This window comes from Aptenodytes forsteri, unplaced genomic scaffold (assembly GCF_000699145.1).
Source record: "Aptenodytes forsteri isolate BGI_AS27 unplaced genomic scaffold, ASM69914v1 Scaffold284, whole genome shotgun sequence".
In the NCBI taxonomy this organism is placed as follows: domain Eukaryota; kingdom Metazoa; phylum Chordata; class Aves; order Sphenisciformes; family Spheniscidae; genus Aptenodytes; species Aptenodytes forsteri.
In genome coordinates, this window is record NW_008794445.1 from 16,693 (window position 1) to 23,861 (window position 7,169).

The 7,169-nt window shown below is 41.2% G+C and overlaps 1 long non-coding RNA gene across 3 annotated transcripts in view; it reads left to right on the top strand.

Moving 5' to 3' along the window:
• LOC103907704 overlaps window positions 1–4,421 on the top strand; it is a 16,984-nt gene extending 12,563 nt beyond the window's left edge. For all 3 annotated transcript variants that reach the window (XR_658107.2, XR_002086340.1, XR_002086339.1), the window contains 2 exons: window positions 3,634–3,697; window positions 4,133–4,421. This is a non-coding gene — a long non-coding RNA (uncharacterized LOC103907704). The remainder of the gene's footprint in view (window positions 1–3,633; window positions 3,698–4,132) is intronic.
• The last annotated feature ends 2,748 nt before the right edge of the window (window positions 4,422–7,169 follow it).

The following is a 7,169-nucleotide window of genomic DNA, read 5'->3' on the forward strand; positions in this document are numbered from 1 at the left end:
GGCTGCCCAGGGAAGTGGTGGAGTCCCCATCCCTGGAGGTATTTAAAAGACGTGTAGACGAGGCGCTTAGGGACGTGGTTGAGTGGGCATGGTGGTGTTGGGTTGACGGTTGGACTCGATGATCTTAGAGGTCTTTTCCAACCTTAATGATTCTATGATTCTATGATTCTATACCAAAGTAAAAGTTAAGACAAAAGGGCTGAGCCTATCCCTGATCTGATCTCTTACAAAAAGGAGTGGGCATTTTATGAATATCCACTCTGAGTACAAATGAACTTAGAATTTAAGCAAGAACTGATATATTTGATTTATATATACAGTGTAGAGAACTATCCCTAATTATTTAAGAGCTCTTTGCATCTTTCAAGGACTCCTGCCCCCTTTTACTATCCAATATGGATCATGCTGAAAGTAAATTCCTCTATTAAATGTCAGCATCTCCAATAAATGCATTAACATCTTAGCCAAGCAGATTGTTCCAATATATTTTGAAATGGTTGGTACATTTTATATGTAGCAAAGGTCTTTAGAGATGCCTGTTTGTCTTGGTTTCCTGTTAGTTTGGTAAGGTCTGAAGCACTAGGCTTCATCACAGGCCAAGACTGTCAGACAGGATGAACTTCCGATGAACATTGACCACTGAGACTAATAATACCTGATTATAGTGAATGTTTCTCCCGCATGGACACTCACAATTCTTCACACAACAGACACTGAGAATATTCACAGCTGCTTTTGTCCCTCCCTGTAAACTGATGAAGCCCCCACCAAAATGCAAATGAAAATGCTGCCTTCATCATAGCACCGAGGTCTCATCTTTTCTGCTTCCAGCTTTATTAACAGAAAGATTGTTCGAAAAAAACCCCAATCACATCAACAACCACAACACCAAAGCAAATTAACTCACAGGGCAAGAACTTAGGCTCAGCTGTTGCTGGCTTTCCTTCTCTCAGAACTTTCTCCCAAATATTTGAAGTCTAACAGTCCACATCTGCCTCCAGCAGGCAGCAGGAGATTCTGGCAGGTCCCAGTCTCTGCTGTGAATCTGGGGCAGCAAGACATTCCTGCTCATTTGTCAAGTCCAGTTTGAAGTTCAGCTAAAGATTTTTGTGTTACGAGGGTTTCACAACCCCTTTCTGCAGAATGCAATGTAGATGAAACATTTGAATTAGTAAAAGGATATTGCAGAGTTTGCAATGCAAAATTAGACCAGATAAAATTGCAGAGGGAGCATTTTTAAGAGAAAGAGAAATAAGCGTCACATTGGTGTTAGAGTCCTCACAGAGAGAAAGTTAGAAGTGGAGCTCTGTGACTTCAGGGGTCTTTGGAAAATGGCAACTTATTCCTTGGAGAATGCAGCAATGAACCAGCTGGTAGGGAGGGGTGATGCCAGATGCTGCAACGTCTGCATTGAGGTAGGAGGGGAGCAGATGAAGGGAACGTGTTCCAGTATAATAGTCAGCTAGAGGAATATTACTTCAGGAAATAAAAACATAAGAAGAAAAAAATGCAGTGGTCCAGCATACTGGAAACTGGAGGTTAATGCAGAGCTCTATTGTCTCCCAAAGACAGAGACAATTTTCTCGTAATGAGAATTTTATTATTGTTGCCCATCTCCATGACACAGGAGGATCATGGCTCTGGGATCTCAGAGAGACAAAGTTACAGCCAGACAACCATTGCCCCAGAGAGTGACAGAGGAGAGAGGTTTGTCATGCTGGTGGCAGGGTTTCCTTGGAGGATGTAGAGGGGAAAGAAAAAAAATGCTTTGAAGATGCTGTACACAATCATTTAAGTTTCAAGCTGGGACTGACGTAAATCTCACACTGAGAATGAAGGATGACAGAGTTGCTGTGGGACTAGCAGCCAGCAATGGACCACCCCATGAAGACAGTTTTTCACTTACACATTAACTTCACAATATGCAGTTTTTAGTCCTGTTGATGTTGATGCATCCTTATGTTTCTAGCAGCTGCCTATGCACAGTATATATTACGGTAGAGGAATAACAAATCAGAGAATGCTTTCTCATGAGACTAAGCTAAGCAAGATGCCTGTCTAGTGGTAGCCAGCTTCTTTCTTTACTAATAAATTCAAACCATTATATCTCCTTCATTCTAGGACTGACTCCAACACTCAGTCAGCCTCTGCCTTACAGAAGAGCTGACAGTTAGACCAATTTTAAAGCATGCAAATCTCCTAGTCTGGACTGCATCTTTCCCAGAAGAAGCAGAACTGAGCTTAGAAAACAAAATAATATACCCTGAAACCACTAGTTTTAAGAGGAGCTTGTCACTAGACAGGTATCTGATAAAGGAGTGTTTTAAACCACTTCTCCCTGGCATCCTTTCCACCTATGACTCTTGACCTGAAAATCAGCTCACAGGAGCACTGTAATCACAGAAGCAAGAATATCAAGCCCTGACCCCTCTTTCTGGCAAACGCAACTGAAGGGAAAGCTGAGACCATGGTTTGCTGGGGTAGAAGCAGCAATACAGAAAGCATTCATTTCCTTAGCAACTAGGACCACCTCTTCTTTAATTAGCACATCATGGTCTGAACTTTGCTAATAAAACCTGCCTACACTGCATGATAACCATGGGTTAGGTAATCTTGCGCTTGCCAACATACGGCAGCCTACCACGCTTCTGCGTCCTGACATTCTCCACACTAGCACTCTGTTCTCAGGTCCCACATCTGCAGGCATGCTGTGGGTGGTGGCAATGGATGATACATCCTTGCAGTTTCTCACCCTGGACTCATGATCCTGTATCCCATCATACATTTCTCTGGGCTGGCAGGCACAGGGTGCTGTGGAGCAGCTTCTCTGTGCTCTCTTGGGATTTGGGAGGTTACTGTCTATGCCAAAGGAACTAGTTTCCTGGCATTAGCTTAGCAAATACGGTAGAGGAATAAGAGAGCTACCTCACTGCCCAAGCAGCCCCCCTTGGCCTGTCCTCCCTGATTACTACTCTGTGCCACCTTCTTCTGGAGCTTCTTCCCTAGCAGTGTCACTGACGACTGATAGACTTGCGTAAGAAATCACCAAGATGCAGTGACACCAGCAATTACAGAATACACTCTTCTAGAAGATATGTCATATGGGTTTGTAGTGCAGTTGTGCTCTGTTTCTGCCCCAATATTACAGAGAAAAAAAATAATTAAATAAAAACCTGGTCAATAAAAACTAAGTAGCTGGATGAAAACAAGTTTTGAGAAAAAATAAAAATGAAGGTTTACTAAACCATTGTCATAGCTCTAACTACGGCTCATGTAGACCCACTGAAGCTTCTATCAGCGTAGCAATAGTAGCACTAAGTTTAGAGCAGACAGTAAAACTGGTCTGAGATACAACATGCTCAAATATTTATTCTGGGCTGAGTTCTGTACTGCCATGGGTATTGGAGAGGTAGAGTGCAAAGTTAGCATGGGTATGCCTGTATGAAATCCTACCAGTGGAGAAAATCATGTTCTGAAACAACAGAACTCGCTATGTGGGAGAAATAGTGCATTCAAAAGAGGAGAAAACTAAATTTTGATTTTTAAAAATGCATTATTTAATAACAATATGAACTAAGGAAGCAAATTCTTCTTTTTCTTTTTCTGTTTTAATGAATTAATCCTGGGGATTAGAGAAAGAACACAAGATCACATGCTGTGTTTGGAAAGCCTGCTCAGCAGAACAGTGGATGAGGCTGTGAGTACTTGTGGGATCACCTTCAGTATGCTTTTACCTACAGTTTACATAAAAGTATATGTCAGGAGGTTTCTTAATTACAAGATTTACATGTTAGAAATGTCAAAGGAGAGTGTTTCACAATGATGATTTCTGAAGGTATCTGGTTTGGGTTTGGGTTTTGGATTTTTTAACGTTGAACAACTATGAACTGAAAGAGAAAGCTGCTGCCATCCTACAAGAAGCGAGATAACCTATTCAAGATACCAGATACCGCTTGTAAATATACTCTCTGAGAACCAAGAAATCCACCTCAGGATCAGTAAATTCTCTGAGTGCACATACATGCTGTACAGTATCATGCACACATAAAATATCAAGCCTATGTTCTCAAATGAGGATAATACTTGGAATACTAGCAACAAGGTGCTTTTCTTCTGTGTTTGAAAATTTCAGACTTTCAACAGATCATTGCCCCAACAGAATCAGCGATTCAGAGAAGTGAAGTGCTGTGATCAAAGACGTACACCGTGCTTCTGAAGAGGAATTCAGGAAATGCCACTTCAGCTAGTATAAAGAACTGTCACCTCTTCGCTCTGGTTATGTGCATCCCTAAATTAGCCATTAGATAATTCTGCCACTTCGCTGAACTTTTGCACATTCTGCATTGAAGGGATTTATTCTTCCTTGTCCAGGAAGAAAGGCTTAAGTGGTAGTTATGGAAATAAAAGAGAGGATAAAGCTCCCATGCAAATCTTATGTTTTGTGTATTTTCTTATTTGACTATAAAAGTGATATTCCTAAAGGTGTGGAGTCAGGGATATTTTAAAACTGCTGATAAGCATCATCCCACTGCTAGCTTAATTGAATACTAGTGATTTACCCATTACAAAAGACAGTTTGTTCCATCACAAAATCTTTTCCTAGTGTATGAAGGCATATCAGGAGAGTGTAATATCAACTGCATGAACTACTTCTATAAAATAGAAATAGTGACGTTGACTTCCTCTTGTGTTTTGAGATCTACTGATGAAAATTGCAGTAGGGGCAGGTAATTTCATTATTACTCTAAAAGCCTGTTGCTCCTCTCTGCGCTGGCAGATACTCCTCTCAACCAATTAAGATATGAGATTAAAAGGATGCTATCAATTTACAATATTTTTCCTTTAGCTGGAATAGTAATAACACCTTGGAAACCACACAAGAAAATTGCTTTCCAAATGAAATCTGACATTCTTGAGCACTACCATTTGTTTTCATGCACTGATCCCTCTACCTGTGGAGAGATCTTGCTGACAGTTTCTGCTGCTCTCCTGCCCCAGGATACTGATGATGATACTACATTAAACATCTCCTTGGAAGCCAGCAAGCCTCTATTGCTTCTGTAAGCATCTCCGGCAAGCAGAGCTGTCTCTTCTGTTCCTGTGCAATGGAAGCACAGGGGTATATCTCTTGCTTATCGCATCTTTTGTTTTGTAACTGAGGACTTAGCCATCAAGAGAACATGCTTCCCCAGGTTCAGTTTAAGCCTGTTTCTTTCACATCCTGCATGTGATAGTCACCTCCAGGTGGGCCTCCATGGAAAGCCTTCTGTCAGCCCGCACACTCCAGAGCAGTGGCAGGATTAACACACACAGAAAAGTTGAGGTACTTGGTATATAATTGGAGTCCTGGCTGCTCTGACATAGAATTTTGGAGATCTCTTGTAAACTTTGATGGGATTTTAGAGCTGTGACTAAGACATGGGAATCTAGCATCTTGTTCATTAAAATCTGGAATTTCTGCAGTATTTTGCCTTCCAGAGATACTTGCCTTTGGAATAGGAGGGCCTTCCCATATGGTGATGACCTGTGGGAGGGTAGAAGAAAGGCAGAGGTATTTGCTGTGAAGTTTTTCTTCTCACTGTTTCTGTTGTGGAGAGATAGTCAGGAGAGGGTTTTCAGAGCTCTCCTTATTCTCTAAGTCTCTCTTGTCCTTTCTGAAAAATCTTAAATATGTCAGCCCTCCAGACCTGAGGAATTTTGGGTCACTAATGCCTGGGTTAGGGTGCTCAAGAAGATTCAGGAAAGCATTTTATTATGTTTGCTCACCAAAAGACACATCTTTGAGGGAAAAAAAAGCTAAAAATAAATAAGTGTTTTCGATTAAAAATACTTTTAAAACAGTAAACTTAGGTGTGAGGGCTCCTGTCAGCAATTTGCTTTGCACATAAATAGTGAATGGGCTAAAACAGGTAACTTTCAATAAGCTCACATATTTTCTAGTGTATTATCCGCACTCTTTACTGAACAGTGGGCAGAACTAAAGATGATCGCATGTGTGTTAAAGTTCTCTGTCACTGGTAGTTTACACAGGTTTTCCATTAGCTCGAATAGATGGCATCTGACTTGCTGGAGAAGGAGCGCTGTGTATTCAATTCTGATTTGCCATTATCATAAAACACTCTCTAGTGACAATGTATAGCATGTGATAAACTGGTGAAGCAATGTTAAGAAAAAAAATATCAGTGCTATGATTTGTTGACATATTTAAAACTCATCCCTGAAATGGATTCCTTTGACTGAAGGAGTAACTGTACAATGGCCACAACTCTTGCCAGAAACCTCTTGTTTGCCCAAGTGGAAACCGAAGTCCCCAAAACCTTGCTTTATATTCACCCACAGCACAGTGTGAGCAGAAGCCCCTCTGTTTCACACCATCAGGGCACACATATTTGGCCAGTCAAGGGGACCGTTGGGTTCAGCATTCTTAATCGCTTTATAATTGGATTATTTGTTGGGCCCCTTTTTGTGCATTTATCAGCAAAGTCCAGATCAAAAGAGGTCAAGCAAAGCCTCCCCAAACTTGCCACTGCCCTTTCCACAATTGAGATCACTCCTTTAAACTTTAGAAGACTAACATTTTTCTTTATGGCATCTGTGGACTGGGGAAACATTTACTTCAGATGAAATGTATTTCCATAAGACTGACAGAGGGCCCCTATAGGCTTGCTTGCCTTATGGGAGCAGGGCAAGAGGAAATGCCAAGGGCAAGTCTCTCTCAGACATGCAGTCTTGTTTCTTTTTGATCCAGTGTGTGTTTTTTTTTTTTTTTTATTCTTCCCTTAAGCAATGAATTGAGCTCCTGCAGCAGAGGAAGGATTGTTGACTTACAGAGTACACACATAGTGGAAAGGTTACTTCAATCAGAGGGAAAAAGAAAAAAAGGAAGAGGAAATGCTCCCCAAGTTGTGTGTGTGCATCTAGAAAAGGAAGCTTTTCTACTCATAAACAGATGTGTCAAAAGAGAGCTCCTTTAAGGCACCTCCAGCAATCCTTCTAGATGACTTTTCTTATTGTTTTTAGCAGTAACATGAGCACACTTGAGAACCCCACTCCTAGATCACAACCCCATTTTGTTAGCAATTGTACAAATAATCCCACACTGCCCCCTAGTAGAGGATCTTACAGCTCTTCAGGACAGTACACAGAGCAATTACCAGGCCAAAAAATTG